At 41.7% G+C, this 19,230-nt stretch overlaps 1 long non-coding RNA gene across 2 annotated transcripts in view; it reads right to left on the reverse strand.

Annotated features, from left to right (window-relative positions):
- Positions 1–1,089: 1,089 nt before the first annotated feature.
- LOC309378443 overlaps positions 1,090–19,230 on the reverse strand; it is a 57,385-nt gene continuing 39,244 nt past the window's right edge. Inside the window, exons 3-4 of one of the 2 annotated variants that reach the window (XR_014172078.1) lie at positions 4,370–4,496; positions 1,090–1,163 (exon numbers count right to left, since the gene is read on the reverse strand). This is a non-coding gene — a long non-coding RNA (uncharacterized lncRNA). Of the gene's footprint in view, positions 1,164–4,325; positions 4,497–19,230 lie in introns of those variants that run through there. The other variant, XR_014172079.1, reaches the window with a different exon arrangement.

Consider the following 19,230-nt stretch of genomic DNA (forward strand, 5'->3'; position numbering starts at 1 on the left):
CTTTTGAATTCTCCATGACCCTTCGTCAAATATTTGATGAAGAACTCTGGAGAACTTGACCACGATTTGGTGATATTTTATTGGGCTACTGATGGCATTGCCTCATTATGGAGTTTGGTTTCTTGTGTGTCTATGGCAGCGTTTGTATTTTTCTCAAGCCATTTCACTCTAGGGAAGACTAATTCCTGGATTGTGACACAAAGTGAAGGAACTTAGATAGTAAACATGCTATGATTCGTAACATCCACAGTGCAAGGGTTGCCCACCAGCAATCAGCAAGTGAGAGTGCAGCAGTGTATCCTTATTCCCTAAGAGATGTGTTCCTTTTCATGTCTCCAGACACCCTTCGAAGAGTGAGCTTCAGGCGTGGTTGTAAACTCGGGGTTCTAAAATGCACTGCAGAAGCACAGGAGATTCCCCGCTGCCCAAACGGCTGTTGCGATGGATGTGGACACACCGGGTGGGACCAAAAATGGTGCTGACAAGAAGCGCTTTGAAGTAAAGAAGTGGAATGCAGTTGGACTCTGGGCTTGGGACATCGTTGTTGACAACTGTGCCATTTGCAGAAACCATATTATGGATCAAGCTAACCAAGCATCAGATACCTCCGAAGAATGCACTGTTGTCAACACACTCTCGGCAGGTGTGTACATTAGACAATCGAGAATGGGGATTCCAGAAGTATGGGCACTAGTAGGAGAGAGAAGACCACCAAGTTTACCCTGCTATTTGCTTTCACCTTAAAATAGTTTTTGTGAATAGTAATAAACATGTTTGTCTCCTGTCAGGAGGTTCCCCACTGCCCAAGTTCACCTCAAGGAAGGCTATTGAAATACAGTGGTACCTCGGGTTAAGAACTTAATTCATTCTGGAGGTCCGTTCTTTAAACTGTTCTTAACCCGAAGTACCACTGTACTTAATTTGTTCCGGAGGTTCTTTCTTAACCTGAAACTGTTCGTAACCTGAAGCACCACTTTAGCTAGTGGGGCCTCCTCCTGCTGCTGCACCGCCGGAGCATAATTTCTGTTCTCATCCTGAAGCAAAGTTCTTAACCTGAGGTAATATTTCTGGGTTAGCAGAGTCTGTAACCTGAAGCATTTGTAACCCAAGGTACCACTGTAGTGAAGACAACATGCCACCAGCGCGGTCTCCTCCCCTGCTTCCTGTGAATAAAGAATAAGTGTATTCCTGTAAAAAAAACCAATTCCAGGATATTAAGAAGTCATTAGGATTACAATTGCATTAAGTCTCATTGATTTCAATTGCACCAAAGCATGCTCATTTAGACTAGATCCAACCTGTTTAGATTTTCTCTTGCAAAAACTAACATACTGGCTGAGTGAAACACTTATGATTGACCAGCATCAGCTTTATATAACACCAAGAGCAATGTTGGAACTAACCTCCTTATCAGTTTTGCCTGCCTACGATTTCTTAATTAAGCATATCACATCTGCAAAGTGCAGAGCCGGTTTATAAAAATGGCTTCAGGTTCTGGGGATGGTGGAATTATTCTAATCTCATCTGAGCAAAACTCTTCAAGATTATTCTACTCAGAGTTTTCTACGACAGAGATATGATTCTGAAATTATATTTGCTTGTCTGGCTGAAAGCTGCTTGTTTGGAGATTATTTTTTTGAAGTACAGCTGCATGTTTCATTGTCAGATTAAAATGACCACTGTAGGGGGTGGGTGGGTTAATAAATAAATAAATCTCAATATAAATGGGTGAAATTTGTTTCTGTGGTGGGGTGAGGAATGCTCAGTTGAACCTGCATGGCAGCAAGTTTTCTTCTTTTTTAATCACTGCCTGTGAAGTTCTGAAGAGACTCATTTTGGAACCCATAATTGCTCATTTAGTGAGGTCTACAGCCACTCATCACCACCATGTGGAGGAAAGCTATCTATAGAAAAAAATGTCAAACCATTTGTATGGGATGCCAGTTTTTCAAAACACAGCATTCTTAAACATATGCTTTGTCTTATTCTTTTCCCAAAATAGTACTTTGGAGCCACACTTAAAAGAATGCTGTAAACTTTGGTGGACCAAAAATTGGGCACATCTTGTTTCGTTCTTTATAAACATCTGTTGACGGCTGCCATATTTATTGTTCACATGGCATTTTATGCGGGCAAGTCTTACGATGTGCAAATCCTTTTCATCTATTGGCTTATGGGGAAATATAACAGAAAAGATTCTAAATTTCATGTGAATAAATTAGTCTCCCACCTTCTTCTTTTTCAGAACGCCTCTTGTATGATATGAAAACAGAATTGGAGGTACAGGCCAGTTAACTTATCTCTGTAGGGAGGTCCCAAATGTTTTTGAGGATGCAAGCATGCAACTCTCTCTACCTTCTTCCAAAGCATGGCATTAGTCCCAGCTTTTGCAAAACTTTTAAGGCTCCTTCCAATTACCTATTTATTGCACATTAATCCTGATTTGCTTGCAGGGCGATTAGATCATATTCAGTCTTTAGTGAGCACTCATAGTGATTTGGTTTCAGAGAAGTTATACAACAAGGAGGGTTGGTCCTGCATCCATTTTGATATGTTCATGCTACTCTTTTCAGTAATTTTCCTAACTATAAAAAGTCTGCTTCTTTTTTAAACTGGATTTGTTGCATTAGGATGACCGAGTACTTTAATCCATCATCATCATCATAGTCCAGCATTCTAGATTCATAGAATTGTAGAGTTCTAAGGGACCACAAGGGTCATCTAGTCCAACCCCCTGAAATGCAGAATTTTTTCACCCAACATGGGGCTTGAACCATGAGATTAAGAACCAGCTGAACTATCCCAAGTTGCTCTAATTGTGCAAACTTAAATATCACAGGATACATGTAAATCCCTCCCACAAAATACCAACGGTTTACAGGTACTCTTAGATAGTGGGGAGGGATTAGAACAGGGTTTCCAAAACTTTGGTCTCCAGCAGTTTTTAGACTACAACTCCCATCATCCCTAGCTAGCAGGACCAGTGGTCTGGGATGGTGGGAATTGTGGTCCATAAACAACTGGAGGCCGAATTCTGGGATACCCTGGACTAAAATATAACATACTGTGTAAGTATACTTACTTAGACCTCTCAATTAATACATCCCCCTGCAATGCCCATCAAATCTAGGGATGTCCGACCCCCTCAAATATTTTGTTAGGGGGCCCCTGATGTTGCCAAGTTAATGTAATCATTATTAGTCTAATGGGGGCTTGTCTTATTCATGCACTGGGCTTCTTACATGGGGAAGGGACCCTTGGCCAACCAGTGTTCCCATCCCTCTATTGGAAACCCTGTGCATAAGTAAAGCACCCTTCCTCAGCCTAACACCAATAATGCATTATCTAGGGAGGGACAGAAGGAGCATGGACCTCCAAAAGATGAAAGCAGAGGCCAGACCAGGCTGCAGGTCAAGGGAAACAGGAATAGCTAAAAAGAAAAGAAAAAAGAAGTGGAAGAGAGAGGGAGGCTCCACAAATGAGGGGAAAGGAGTTGGAACATAGGACGCCAGCCCATTCAGTGTTGTCTACACCAGGGATGTCCAACAGGTCGATCACGATCTACTGGTAGATCCCTGGGAGGTTTTGGTAGATCACGGTTGATCGCTGGGTCCCTTTCCTTAGGGTTGGCAAAACAGAATCCTGCCCCACCCCTTGCCCCAACCTCCATTGTTGCACAATCTGCAGAATGGAAGACGGGGTTTACTCAGTGAGGCTGTTTTTTCCCCCAGTGATCTGCTGGTGAGTGACTGTTCCCCTTCCTCCCTAGAGCTTTGGCTCGAACCCCCGAAAACTGGGGCTTTCCTCCCCCCAAGAAAGCTCTACAACTTTGACCTGAACCCCCCAAAAGGGGTAGATCACTGCCAGTCTTTAATTCTGTGAGTAGATTGCAGTCTCTTGGGAGTTGGCCACCCCTAGTCTACACTAACTATGGCCGCTGTCCAAGGTTTCAGACAGGAGTGTCTCCGAGCCTTAAAGGGGATGCTGGAGATTTCACCCGGGACTTTCTGCATGCGAAGCAGATGCTTCTACCATTAAGCTACTGCCACGAAGGAAAATTGGAACAAGCAAAGAGGAGAGATGGACATGACTACAGATGAGCGAGGTTGAAGTTTCTATATGGTTTTGTAATAGCAGCCACATTTTTGGCTTCAGGCTTGCGGTATTTATGCATTGTATGATAATACAATCTGACAATAAAACAGTGTTGTAGCCCAGCAGGGATGATAACTCTGGAATTACAGCTACTGTCTCGAAATGGCATAATTCATGGAGGAGGGGGACCACTTTGTATCATTGAAGACATATTTGCAACGGAGGCGTCATTGTTAAAGTAGGTTTATGAGATTTTTATATATATATAAAATACTTCTCTGCATCTTTCTTTCAGGAGAATCTGCTCTCTTTTTCTCTCTTTCCATAACTGCATTGTCAGAAGAAAGACAGCAATTGTTGCTTCTCCATTTTTCATACTTGGCTGGCTGGCATAATTGTAGCTGAAAAGGAGAATGAAGTTTGAAAAAGAAAAAGAAAAACTAGTATAGTCAAACGACCAGCAGTTTGATATTGTCTTATTTGAAGGGTGCTTGCTTTTCAGTAGAAATAATCTCTTGGCAAACCACCTAAATAAAACTTCAGAAATGTAGCAAAGAGTCTTGCATTACTTTAAAGACTAAGGACAAATTCAACATAGTGCTAAAGTTATTGTTGCATGAGTGCAAGCATTTCTGTGATAGAACAATCTCCCTTTCCTCATCTGAATGCTCTTCTGGTGTTATCCCCAAGACCACCCAAACTGATTTGAGGGGCCCAGGGCACACAGGAGGAGAAGAGGGGATGAAAACCCAATTGCAGTAGTTGAACCCAGTCCTAGCCTATTTATTATGGCATAACCTTCCTTTGAGCACTGTCCTTTTCATCAGATGTATAATGTGTTGTTCTTGTACACAAATGGTATGTGTGTGAGAGAGCTCTCAGGTCAGAGGGAAATGAAGCGTAGAAAGTACATACAGTAATATCATCATCATCATTGCTTTTTTTCTAAAAAATGTTTAGGGGTACTCTCATTTTGACTCAAGAAAATCACTATTTTATAGTTCAAATTGGGGAAAATAAATACAGTAAATGGGCAAAAGTACAAAGATTCACAAAATGTTTAGGGTATGTGTACCCCGTGTCCCCCCAGAAAAAAGCACTGATGATGATGATGATGATAAGAATAAGAATATAGTTATTTGTTTATACCCCACCCAGCTGGCTGGACCTCCACAGCCACTCTGGGCGGCTCCCAACAGAATATTAAAAACACGATTCCAAGATGTCATTCCAACACTTCTTGCGTTAGCATACATATCCTGCCATTGGTAAGCCAAATAACAAATACAGTGGTACCTCAGGTTACATACGCTTCAGGTTACATACGCTTCAGGTTACAGAGTCCCCTACCCCAGAAATAGTACCTCGGGTTAAGAACTTTGCTTCAGGATGAGAACAGAAATTGTGCTCCGGCAGCGTGGTGGCAGCGGGAGGCCCCATTAGCTAAAGTGGTGCTTCAGGTTAAGTTTCAGGTTAAGAATGGACCTCTGGAACGAATTAAGTACATAACCCGAGGTACCACTGTAATCTGTAATGTGCCACCCCAGATTCCTTTGAGAGGAAGGGTGGGATACAAATTTAATGAATTATTCATCATCATCATCATCATGATCATCATCCTGAAACTTGGTTCAGCCCACAAGAGATCCTCTTGATGTATTGTTATTCAATGGATTTATGGTGCAGTTTCCCACTGAATTTCCTAGGTCTGGAAATGTATAGCAAGTCTTCACTTTTATGTAAGGCTGCTTTACCTTACATATCTCCAGTGACCCCCTTGTTTAATGGTACTTTTTTATAGTGTGGCAGAACTCAATTATATGTTGTCATGAGAGAGCAAGCAGGAACTTGCACTCCTAATGACAATGTGGCATCTAATGTAACACAAGTAGAACAGGGTAGCATATCTTTCCTCCAGTAGCCTTTGAAGAAGCCATACAAACAGTTATTCCCAAGCTGTTTGCCAAGTCACACTTGAATGCTGTAAGATGAGTTGAAGTGTGCCTTGGAGAATGAAGTCATATTACTGAACACATATTACAGGAAGAGCCAATGAGATGCTCTACAGACATTATTGGGCTACAATTCCCCATCACCCCTGACTATTGGCCATGAAGGCTGGAGCTGATGGGAGTCCAACAATGGTTGAAGGACCCCAAATTAGTTGTCCTTGCTCTGTTCTATGACTGCAGTCCCTGAACTGCACTGAGCTTTATTTTCTCTCCCAGTATATGAACCATGGCATCCTCCTGAGAAGGGATGCTGTAGGATCCCCTGAGCCTGCCAGATACCTGAGAAACTCAGAAGCATCCCTTTGATGAAGTTTGCAAGCTTCATCAAGTTTGCAAAGCTTCAAGATATGATAAAAGAATGTACAATTACAAAACATGCAGTCAAAAAGTAGGGTGGCAAAATTCCACAGTGGTGTACAAATCAATAAAAGCATGCAATATATAAGCAGCAGAAAATTCAAATTCAAAACCTGCTTGATTAAAAGAAATGAAAAGTATTAGGGTGATCCTGATCCATGCATACAAGGCTCACATTGGTGTGTATGTGCATTGATGCATATGTAGGTTCCCTTCTCATGCTCCTCAAACATACAGCAAGGTCAGTGCCTGCATTGACAATGAGGTGATGTGGAAGTTTCACCAGCTCTGGGGTGCTATATCAGAAAGTGACCCATTCACACATGCAAACCATTACTTTGCATTATAATTACTGAAAAGTGAGCCTTTACAAACCATCCCCAGGAATACAGTAAATCAGCTGTCAAAACATTTAGGGATGTATGTGTTTGTGTGAACCAGTCCCCTAGTCCCCTTCAAAAGGCGTAAGGAAGAGTCAAGTTAGGAATGACTGTTTGTTCAATATATATTGTGGCCAAAAACAAATAGCCATTAGCAAATGGGACAGTTTTTGACTTGTAGCCATGAAAACACCTTTGGCTATCACCGAAAATTTCATTCCTCACGCAGATTACTATCTAGAAAGAGCAGGGGATGAAGTACAATAACGATAACATTGTACCAATTTATAATGTTTATCAAATAAGTATTGAGTTTTCCTTCCAAATGCTGGGATTGATTTTTAACCTCCTCCCCTTTCCACTTTTACAGCTAGGGCAACTATAAATAAGTTGCAGGAAAATTACTTCTCCACTGTTTCACAATGCTTTTCTTATCTAACAGGCACAGCTGTCACAAACCTAAATGCTTTTATTTACAATATCTATTGCTGAAAAATGGTAGAGACGGTGTCCTTTAATCAAGGGAGTTAGCATTATCAAAAGTACTTTATGAATTTTAACTAACTTGCCAATTTGGAACTTATTACAGTGCCCTGTGCCTGTTTATCTTATCCAACTCAAAATATTTCATCTTTTCCCTCTTTCTTGGCATAGTAGTTTTCTGGTGGCTGTATCAGGATTAAGCAACTGAAGTGTTAAGTCTCTCATTTCTGTCTATATTAAAGGTCAACCTCTATCTCTGGTTCTTCACCTTTAACAAAAACTGGACCAGGGAAAGCCAAAATGAAGTGTAAAGTGGTGCTAAGTAAATATGCTCTGTGAAGCCCACAGCTATACAGGGTTTGGAAGAACTAAAAAGGAAAAAGTCATTCTGAAAAGAAGCAGCAAAAATTACCTTTCACAATTTCTCTTCCTTATTGATATTTGCATTGAATCCAGATAAAACCTGACACCAGCAAAGTTCATTCAGTTTATGACTATTATAAGTAAATTTGCTCTGCAATGTCTGGTTCACGCCTTTACACAAAGTGTGATCTAGAACAAGGGAAATGTTTTTTAAGCCCCATTGATTTCAGTGTGAGAGATGTTTCTTTCAAGTTTAGTTTCAGTGCTAGGAAGGGCTCTGTGGGCACCAGGAAAGGGGATGTGACAACTCCTGGTGACATGCAATTATTCTGCGGTATAGAAATGGCAACCACAAAAAAGGCTCTTCAAGTACACTGACCGCAATGCAGCATAGAGTTCAGAATGACTAAATCTATTGAAATAAATAGGTCTGCACATGCCTAACATTGTGTTGATTGATTCCGCTGCTTTTTTGCAGTTGAATATTGAATGTATCCAAAAGAGCAAGTGAGCACACACGCAAAACGGCTATCCCATCCCATTGATTGCTATAGGTTTCATTCTATTGTAGCCAATAGAATAGGTGTGGGTGGGTGTGGAAGAGAAAGATAAAGAGAAAGAGGTCCACAAGTTTCTTCTCTTTACAAAAATGCCCATGAGCCAAAAAGAGATTGGCAAACCCAGATTGTGTACCTAGTACCCAGGCCTACATAATCCTTTATAACGAAGTTCAGACCGAAGATTAATGCAAATTCTGTCATGCTGGCTCTGTGATGGCTCCAATTCCAAGATCTCTGAAGAGGGGGATACCAAGGAAAAACTATACACACCCTTCTTTTTTCACATGCACCTGGGTCTTCATGGGAATAAATTTGGCCAATAGTTTCACCCACTTCTTACATTTGAAGGGAATGAAAGGTATCAGTGATGGGATCTGTCAAGCCATTAGGAGTTGTTTTCTTTCTTAGGAAGAGATGCTTGATGAAGATCCCATTCCAATGGGCCTTTTTTACCATAAATATGTAATAATGAACATGTTCTCATCTGCAGCCTTATTGATCTCCAGAAGCCTTACCTACTCCACCTGGACTGTGTGAGAGATTGTTTCTTGAATTATTTGTGAATTTTCACAAGCACGCAGCTGGTAACTAGCATATGCAGCTGAAGACATCATTTTATCTCACCCCTTCAGGTTCCTTTAATGGTAATGTTTTCAAATGCTCTGTGAACATCATTTTTCTACCTCTTGTTATATTTCAGTACCAGGGCAATATTTTCTAGTGTCCAGGCCATCAGATTTCCTCCCCTACTTTCTTGCAAATTCATGAGGGTGGCCACACCTTACAAACTGGATGGGGTATTATTCTCTGATGGCTATGCCATCAAATTCCATTATCTGTCCAAATCCATTACCCTGCTTCCTGTATGTGGAGGGAGACAGTTGAATAGCACTGTGACAAAAAGCTTGAAAGGCAGGATTTAAAAAAGGGATTTCCTGATTCATAGTCCTTGATTCTATCCTACACAAAATAATCACTTGTATATGGTACCCATGGGCATATCAACTTAAACAAAACAGATGACATACTTTAGGTAGATTCCATCAGTAGTCTTTACAAATGAGATTTTAAAAGCAAGTAAAAAAATACAGGGTTGTATCCAATGGTGTCCATGCACAGGACCCTCTAGAGCAGATTTGGGTCCACAAAAAAGGGTCTTCCTGTTTATAACAGGGGGGGGGAACCTTCTGTGCATTCTCATATCTATCCTGCCTTCTCCCCCATCATAGAACTCGGGTTAGTTTACACATGGTTCCAAAGTGATATCCCATCCAGGCAATTAACCAGACTCAGACCTGCTTAGTTTCAGCAAGGTGATGGCCCCATGTGCCTTCAGGCCACTCACTGGTGTGAGAGTTAGATTATCTAGCTGTAGATGTGAAAATGTATTAGCTACTGGTAAAGACTCTCCTCCCTGAAAGAGAGGGGAGTGGTTGTGGGCGGGAGCCCGAGCACCACCCAGCAGGGGGCGTTGCCCCCTGCCTCCAGCTCACCTGGCTGGCGCTCACGCCCCCCCGGTGGCTACCCAACCAGGTGCCGCGGTGGGGGCGTGTTCAGCAGCCTTTTGCTGCAGCGTCAGCCTTTCCCTGGCCTCATTCCTCATTCCTCGTCGTCGTCCCATCACGAGTCACCCACCCTCCACTCCCTTTTAGTTAGGGCTTAGGTCATTGGCCTTGCTATGGACCTTAGGTTGGTCGCCCTGGTTGCCCGGGGGGCCTGGTAGGAGTTTTTCCATTTGACAATAGGCTTTTTGGTTTTTTCGTCTACCTCGTAGCAATCGTCACAACTTTTGTGGTATTGGTGGGTAGGTTAGGCATTGGAATAATGTGTTGTGGTGTGTCGAAGTGCTAGGTGTGGCCATCGCCTATGCCTTCATTTTTTAGGGGTATTCCGTTAAAGGAATCTGGCGGTCGTGTATTCTGTCCAATGCCTGCTTGGCGGGAGGCCATGGCACGACCCGCGGTGACAGCAGGGGTGAGCCTATAGTTGAATTAGCATCAACAGGTGATGAACCCCTGGTGAATAAACCCACTTGTTTCGATCCAATGCCTAAGCCAATACCTTTTCATTGCTGTAATCAATAAAGTTGTGGCCTTTTCTAGCCCATTAACCTTATATCACGTGTCCTTGTGTCTTCATTTCACTTCGCGGGGGTCGGGCCCTCGAACCACAATAGAAAGGAATTTGGAATGGTAAAAGAATCGCCAGCTAAAAACAAACATTTCTTGCTACATTTCTTGCAAATGCTCTGGCAGAAGCACTGGTGTTTCAGCATATTACCTGCACACTGCCTCATCCCTCTGCTTCCCAGTATTCAACAACGACCCACCTGCCAGGAAGCTAGAATAGTGGCTTTCCCCAACCCAACAAGCCACTTCTGATGAGGCTAATTTTAGGAGGAAAAAACATTATCCCTGTGCCCCACACATGTGGGGTAAAAAACAAAAGAATTGACTGGGTGCCTGGGTTCAAACTATGGGGCTAAGTTCACTTTCCAGCAGGAGAGAGCCACCAGAAGCAGAGTTTAAACTCACAAAAGTCAAGCAGCAGTATACTGATAGGAATATAAGTTGTTAGAACCCATTATCCCATTTAGTCCACTTGCAAACAGTACTCCTCTTTCTACCCCTCTTGCAGTGAAGTAACTGCCCACTGTTAAGTAAGTTTAAAATGCTTTACTTACAAAATGTTACAAAGGTCAAATAGATGCATTTATGCAAGCAGTGGCAAGGAGAACATAGGCATTTTCATAGAAAATACAGAAAGATAGCTTCAAACATGTGCTCTAAGCTTTGAGCTTTCTTGGGCACACCTTCCTTGGTCAGTTTTATGTCACAGAGAGAGTGAGAAAGAGAATGCTTCACTTCCTCCCTCATCAGAGAAGAAGGAACACAACCAAGGTGAGTCTAGGAATGTAACTCTGTGGTTTTAACCCCTCATGCACTAACTAGCACTCACACACAGTTATGTTTGACTACTTTTCCCTACAAGTACAACAAAGAGTAGACCCATGTCCCATTTCTCACTCTCTATGGCTGTGTGAGTTCACCTTTCCCCCGACCTGATGCTATTACTGTGCATGTTTTTGTGTCCTGCTCATAGTATTGGTTGCTGCTTACAGGGGTGGGGGGTGTACTCAATTTAATGTCACCAGGATCTGAGGTACAGTGAACTCACAGCTACAGAGAGGAAGGGGAAAATCAATATGAGGCTGCTTTTCTGCAGCAGCAGGCCAATAGTTTTGTAATGCCTTGCTCTGCTCTCAGCTTTTGAAAGAATGAGATTATACATTTTTAAAAGAATGAGTTTATTCGACCAATTAAAGTTTTATGAATTATCATAAGAATTTGTGATCCTTCTCAATGTTCCATTTATTGCTCCCTTAACATGAAAGAGGCATGTTTGTGTGTGTGTGTGTGTGTGTGTGAGAGAGAGAGAGAATCCAAGTGCTACAGACTCCTATCATAATTCATACTGCAGATCAAGCATTCAGAACTCACCTGAAAAACATGAAATAGAAAATGGCACACCGTTAAACCGTTCTCATGTCAAAATCTCTCAAGAGATTGCAGGAAATATCACATTAAAAAAGGAATGCTCCTACACTCTCATTTAACCCGCCTCCTAGTAATTCAATACCACAACATATTGGGCAGAAATGATCACAGGACTTTATTTACAATACCTAATGCATAGCCAGGGTGGCGGTAAGCAATAATTCTGCAGAATGCACTTGACTTGCAGGAAAACCACCATAGCAATTATAGGAAAGCGGCCTTTTCATAAAGGAGGATGGCATCTCACTGAAAAGCTGGGCCTCCTACACAGTGCACAATGGATACATTTCATTTCATCCATATTGCAACAAGACAGTTCTGCAGATGTAATGGTGATAAAAACATACAAAAATCCATCATTTAACCTACTTATGCTAGAGATTTCCAAAGGCCTGATTTCCAAAGTCAGTGCAATTGTCACCTGAGCAAAAAAGAATTAAATATAAAATCTTCTCAGCCAGTGTAATTCTCAGTTGGAATTGCCATACCATTGTTACTGGACCATTAAGCAGCTCCAGTGTAGTGTGGTGTGCTACGCAGGCCCAAAGGAGTTGGTAGAACTGATACTTTCTGCAACTTTTTTGCAAAGCATTCGGAGGATAATATTGCTTGCATCTGCTGAGATCTTGACTCCACTGTTACAGCAGATGAATTTTGAGATGTGTCCAGAACACCGTGTAAAACTGTTGTGTTGGATGAGTTCCAGTAATCAGGGCCTGAGTATATGGACAAGATGCTTGGATTGGTCCATGCAACAGCCTGTGTCCTTGCCCTCTTGGCTGATAAAAACTAGAAGGGAGGGGACAGCTGGCTGGGCAAGGGAGGTGATGGATGCCTCCTTGTAAGAAGGAGTGGTCCCTGCCTGCTTGAAGGAGGCAGTGGAAAAACTACTCCTGAAGAAAAGCTTAGTGGAGAGTTGTCAATCTCCCCTTCTTGGGAAAAGTTCTGGAGTGAATGGTTACAGACCAAATCCAGGCGTTCTTGGAGGAAACTGATTCTCTCGATTCAAATCAGAGTTTAGGCCTGGTTTTAGCACAGAAACTGCTTTGTTGGGAGGGAAACAGGAGAAATGTGTCCCTGTTAATCAGTGCTTTTGTTGGAGGGGACATAGGGGTATGCATACCCCTAAATATTTTGTGAATCTAAGTTTGGCCTCACTGAGGGGCAGTATGTCAATATGAGTAGGAAAATGAGAGTATCCCTAAACATTTTTTTTTTGGAAAAAATGTTTTGACCTCTCATTGGCTTTTAATACCATGGACCATGGTATCCTGTTGTCTGAGTTAGGGATGGGTGGCCCTGCTTTGCGGTGGTTCTGCTTAAACTGGGATGGTTGTTTCCAGAGGCTGATGGTTGGAGGGTGTTCTTCATTCCCATGCAGCCTTCAGTGTGCACTTCCTCAGAGTTAAATTTTACTCCCCATGCTGTTTAACATCTACATGAAATTGCTGAGTAGGGTCATCCAGAGTTTTGGAGCACATTGTCAGTAATATGCTGGTGCCACATAGCTCTAGTTCTCCTTTACATCCGCAGGTGTGGCAGTGGATGTGCTGGACCGAAGTCCTGCTTCAGTAATGACTGGATGAGAGCCAATAAACTGAAGCTCAAGCCAGATAAGACTGAAGCACTATCTCTAGACCAGATGAATGGGAGGTGGACTATTTGGACAGGGGTAGCTTAACTTCTGTTGTCTGTGCTCTGGTAACCTCTAGGTTAGATTACAGCAATACATTAAATGTGGTGCTATTTCTGAAGATGGTTTGGAAACTTCAGCTGGTGCAAAATTCAGTGGCCAGGTTGCCACTGGGGCAGGACAGTTTGAGCATATAATGCCAATGCTGGCCCCACTGCACTGGCTGCCAATTAAAAGTTCAAGTTTTTAAGGTCTGGGTAAAATTATCTGAAATTAGGGATATAACATTGGGAAACTTTAATATAAGAGTTGATACAAGCTAACAATTTGCTGGGTAAAGCTTGAGAAATTTGGAACGCAGAAACGAGAGATGTGAGGAAGTCCAAAGAAGTGAAGAAAAAATGTTTTTGTAAAAGTATATGTTATTTTGTTCTTTATAATCTACTGAAAAAATTCTTAATAAATATTAAAAATAATAATAATAATAAATAAAAGTGCTGGTTTTGACCTATAAAGACATAAAGGCTCAGGACTACAATACCTCAAGGACCACCTCTCCCCTTATGAAGTGCCCGAAGCCCTGCAATCATAATAGGAGGTACAAGAGGTCCAGAGGGCGCCAACATGGGAACAGACCTTTTCTGTGGTGGCTCCCCATTTGTGGAATGCTCTCCTTAGGGAAACTTGATTTGCACCATCATTATCTATCTTGAGATGCCAGGCCTTTAACTATGTGTGGCCTTTTAGAAGTTGATGAGGTGTTTTTAATGTATTTCTCTCCCCCCCCTTCTTTTTAACGTATCTCTGTGTGGTTTTTTTTGCCTGTTCTGTCTTATATTTGTTATTTATTTGCCGCCCTTCTGACTGGATTGTCCCAACCACTATGGGCAGCTCCCAACAAAATATTAAGAACACAATAAAACACCAAACATAAAAAACTTCCCTATACAGGGCTTCCTTCAGATGTCTCCTTAAAGTCAAATAGTTGTTTATTTCCTTGACATCTAATGGGATGTCTGCTTGTTTGTAACAACAACAATTTTATTATTTGCCCATCTGACTGGTTTGTCTTAGCAGCGTTGGGTCACTTTAGGTTGCCCCGGGCAAGATGAAGCAACTAACAAGTTTAATCAACAACAACAACTTATTCACCCTTTGGACACAAGCACTTCAGTCTACTCCATTTACAGCACAGTGAGAGGATGGCAATAGATGGTCGTAGTAGATATTGGGCATTTTCTAATGAGCAGGAATAATTTTATGAGCCATCCCTCAGTTGGGGAATCATGTTCTCTGCTATCAAATTGGATGGGCTGGCTTCCATTCCAGAAACAGCAGTAAATGTTGTTCATTAATGTGCTGTAATGCATTTTCATTCAATTAGTCGGTGTTAATTGATATTTTGTTGGTAAGCATTGTTGTCTTTACAAGGTACTGGGAGAGTTCCACGAGCGTATTTGTCATGGTGGAGGTGTACCTGCTGTTACACTGGCATAGCTTGCTTCTGTCAGATCCTAAATCCCTCAAGTCATTGCAGGAAGGGTGCCTAATGGACACATTCCCTTTCAGGGGCAACATGCCAATAGTGGGCGAGACCAGAGGCAAACATAGGCAGGGCAACAAATATAAATATTACCTTTGTACAGTAGGCTAGCTTCTTCATACTCATACATCCACCTCTGTGCACCATCCAGAGAAGCAAGAGGCATTATCAGAGTTGAAGGACACAGTTCAGTAATGCAAAAGCACATGAGGATGTCGTGCAGTTCTGGAGAGGGGTGTGGCCTGGGGAGAGTCCCAAGGGCCAGACAGAAAGGCCTAGGGGCCACATTTGTCCACTGTGCTTCAGGTTCCCCATTATAGAATAGCACCTTAAACTAGAATCACCATATTTCAAAAAGTAAAAACTAGGACACCCCAAAAATTGTCGAGCTTTTTTTTTTTAAAAAAAACAACAACAAAAATCATGACAAAGTGTCACCTTTCGGAATTTCCCCCTAGACCTCAGTTCCGCCTTTGAAATTCTGGTAATGTCCAGGGAAATCTGGATGTATGGAAGCCCTACCTTAAACAATCAGACTGCTAGGCACACAACCAGAAGCCGCTGCATTCCTCTCCAGCCCTCAGCCTCTATCAATTAAAAGCATATCAATTAAACTGAATCAAATGTGACTTTTTCTCTCTTTGCATTTAAATTCTCACCTTTTGCTCCCAGCATTGCGTCTTTTATCTGTCGTTATGGCTTCTTTTTCCATTTGTTTAAAATAACGTAGGGCTTGTTGCAACATGATAAAGAAAACAGAAAGGAAAGAATCCATCCAACAGCTGAAAGCAATCTCTAAAAATTCAAAACAGGTAGCTGCCAAAATGCAAAGCTGTGACTCTCTAAAGATGCAAGTTTAGTCTGTCTTCTTTGTTCATCTTGCTGATGTTGTATGTTGGGAAGATTTGTCTGTGATTAGCCCAACTCGGAGGCTCTTGTGGGGCTTTTCTTTTTTTCTTTAAATCCACTACATACACACCAAAGCAGAAGGATGGGCATATGTACTACAGATGTGTACAATATCCACATCAGGATTGAGAAATCTATGGCCCTCCAGATTTCTTACTATTGACTATGTTGGCTGGGGCTGACAAGAGTTGCAGTTCAACAACCTCTGGAAAGGCAGTAGTTTGGGGCCAAGGAGAGATAAAGATGTACCTCATCTCCATAAATAAACTTTAACACCCTCTTGCTATTCTGAATGAGGAGAATTTGAAGCCAATGTTTTGAGCCAAAATAGGCCCTTGGTGCAATACAACAGGCCCACTAGAATGTTTGAGGCACACAAATAGTTTTACACATTCAAACCTCTTTGTCTCTGTTGTATGAAGCTATGTAAGCTTGGTGGCTCATGAATATAAATGTCTGTGTGAGCCAATCATATAACAACAACGCCAGACGTGTATGAGTTATTGTTCTTGTTGTTATATTTACATCCCACTTTTCCTCCAAAGATCTTATATTCCCCTCTCTGCATTATCCTTGCAAGAACCCTGTGAGGTGAGTTAGGCTGAAAGTTGGTGACTTACACAATGTCACCCAGTGAGCCTCATGGCTGAATGGAGACTGGAACTCTGGTCTCTCAGATCCCTAGTCTGTTTTGATGTGCAAAACCCTATGGAAAGCTGAGTCAAGCTGTCAGCTGTGGAATGGAAATAGGATCTGAAGATACTAAAATCTCAAAAGGAGCCTCCATCCATCCCCATTCTTCACATAGAGGATGGCACCAGACTCTAGCACTGGATTTATTGCTGATTTCATTTATTGCTTCAGGAATAATATTTATATCATATCTAAATTTATTTCATATTTACGTATTTAATTTTGTTTTATTATTATTTCTTACAAAAGTCCATGTTCTGTGTACAAGGCTTCCATAGAACTCACGATGTGTTTAATGTATAGATTCAATCAAAGAAGTATTAAGAGTTTTCTTAAGCTTTCAAATCAGCCTGCCCCACTGGGACCTGAATGTGCAAGGAAGTTTTCTACATAACATGTTTATTAGCCATGCCAAGAGTCTGCTGGCATTTGGCAAAAGCCAAAGAAAAAGTGGACAGGTGTCATAAATTCCAAGAATAACCAGCAAACAGCATTAGGAAGAAGAAGAAGAGAAGAAGAGTTTGGATTTGATATCCCGCCTTTGATATCCCGCCTAGTCTCAAAGCGGCTAACATTCTCCTTTCCCTTCCTCCCCCACAAGAAACACTCTGTGGGGTGAGTGGGGCTCAGAGACTTCAAAGAAGTGTGACTGGCCCAAGGTCACCCAGCAGCTGCATGTGGAGGAGCGGAGATGCGAACCCGGTTCCCCAGATTACAAGACTACCGCTCTTAACCACTACACCATACTGGCTCTGACGAACCTCAGTTTTAGGGCAAAACAATAGCAGAAAGTAACTTCGTTTCAATATAAAGCAAAGCGGATGGAAACAAGGCCTTGAAGCATTAAAGATCCACATTCAGGAACTTTGTAAGATATTTCCACATGCCTTAATATTTGAAACAATACATTTCAGAATTCTCTCTAATGCTCCTCTTAAGCGAGGCCCTACTCAGGATACAGATGGCACATCATTACAGCCAACTGCTAACAAGATTTCTATATTTTATAGCTCTCAGTTTTATATTTTCTCTGTTTACAGCCCCAACTGTGAACTACTGTGAACTACTCCACTGGCATGGAAGCATTTAAGATAGGATGCGACCATCACTGATGCACCACAGCCTCAGACAATGGAGGGAATAAAATTCACATAGAAGTGCAAATTAGTAGCAATAGCAGCACAACACTGTGGTGGCATCGAAAACTGGGTGTGGAGGGTGGGACTAGGAATTTGGAATCAGGATTGGAAATGGAACTAGGGATGACTGAAAGTCCATCTTGCATACCACCAAGACAGCTATCGTGGAACAACTCTATTCACTTCGTTCAGGAGTGGGGAACCTCAAGTCAGATGCATCCCTCCAAGCATGTCTGTCTACCTGACCAACATTTTGGCTGGAATGTGTCCTTGAACTGTTATAAAACCCATTGCTTGTCTGGATGAAGAATGGACAGAGGAGTGTCTGTTTGTGGAACTCACTGTCTTGTGTGGATGGAATGTATTCTACTGTAGAAAGGTAAATGTTGCATTCATTGTTCTGGTCACCCTCTGCCAGGCTTTAGGAAATCCAGTCTTTCATATATTAAAGAAAGAACAGCTAGACATAATTTGTTTGCAAGAAACCCATATTGCCAGGATACACAGGAAACTTTTGATAAATAAGAGATTAGGACTGGAATTTGTTTCCTCAGACAAAGTTAAGAAAAGAGGGGTGGTGATCTACGCCAAGGAAAAATGGGAACCAAAAATGATCTTTAAAGATGATGAAGGAAGATACCTGGCAGTAGAAATTCAAATTCAAGGAGAAAAGATTTTAATTGTTGGAGTGTATGCACCCAATGAGGGGAAGGCAGAGTTTTTCAAGAAGTTGCATGAGACTTTAATGGACTTTATGGATTTTAAAATCATATTGATGGGCGATTTCAACGGAGTTGTCTCCACAAATATGGACAAAGCACAAAGACAAGTAATATCTAAGGACGGGAGACTACCAAAGACTTTCTTTGAACTGACTGACACCATGGACCTGATCGATATTTGGAGAACAAGGAACCCTCTGGAAAGAGAGGGAACCTTCTTCTCTGAAGCAAAAATGACGTGGACTAGAATTGATCAAATCTGGATTTCTAGCAATCTGGCACCAAGAGTGAAAAAAACAGAAATCTGCACAAAAACCTGTTCCGACCATAATGCAGTTAAGATGGAAATGAAATTAACAACGGCTGGAACCTTTAGATGGAGAATGAATGACACCCTATTTAGAGATGAAGAAATCTATCAAAAGGCCCAAAAAATATTGAAGGACTATTTTGAGATAAATTTGAGAACGGAGGTGGAAAAAAGAATAGTATGGGACGCAAGTAAGGCCGTGATGCGCGGATTCCTAATTCAGCAGAATTCTATAAAGAGGAAAAAACAAAATGAGAGGAAGGAAAAGATTTTGAACCAGATAAAAGAAGGAGAGAAGAAATTGAGATCCAAACCAAAGTCTCATGAGATTTTAAGAGAAATAAAATATTATCAGACGCAATACATGGAATTGATGAATCAAGAAATAGAATGGAAGATAAAGCAAATGAGGCAAAAGACATTTGAATCGGCAGATAAATGTGGAAAACTGCTGTCATGGCAACTGAAAAAGAG

The sequence above is a fragment of the Podarcis melisellensis genome (assembly GCF_964234715.1).
Source record: "Podarcis melisellensis genome assembly, chromosome: 9".
Lineage (NCBI taxonomy): Eukaryota > Metazoa > Chordata > Lepidosauria > Squamata > Lacertidae > Podarcis > Podarcis melisellensis.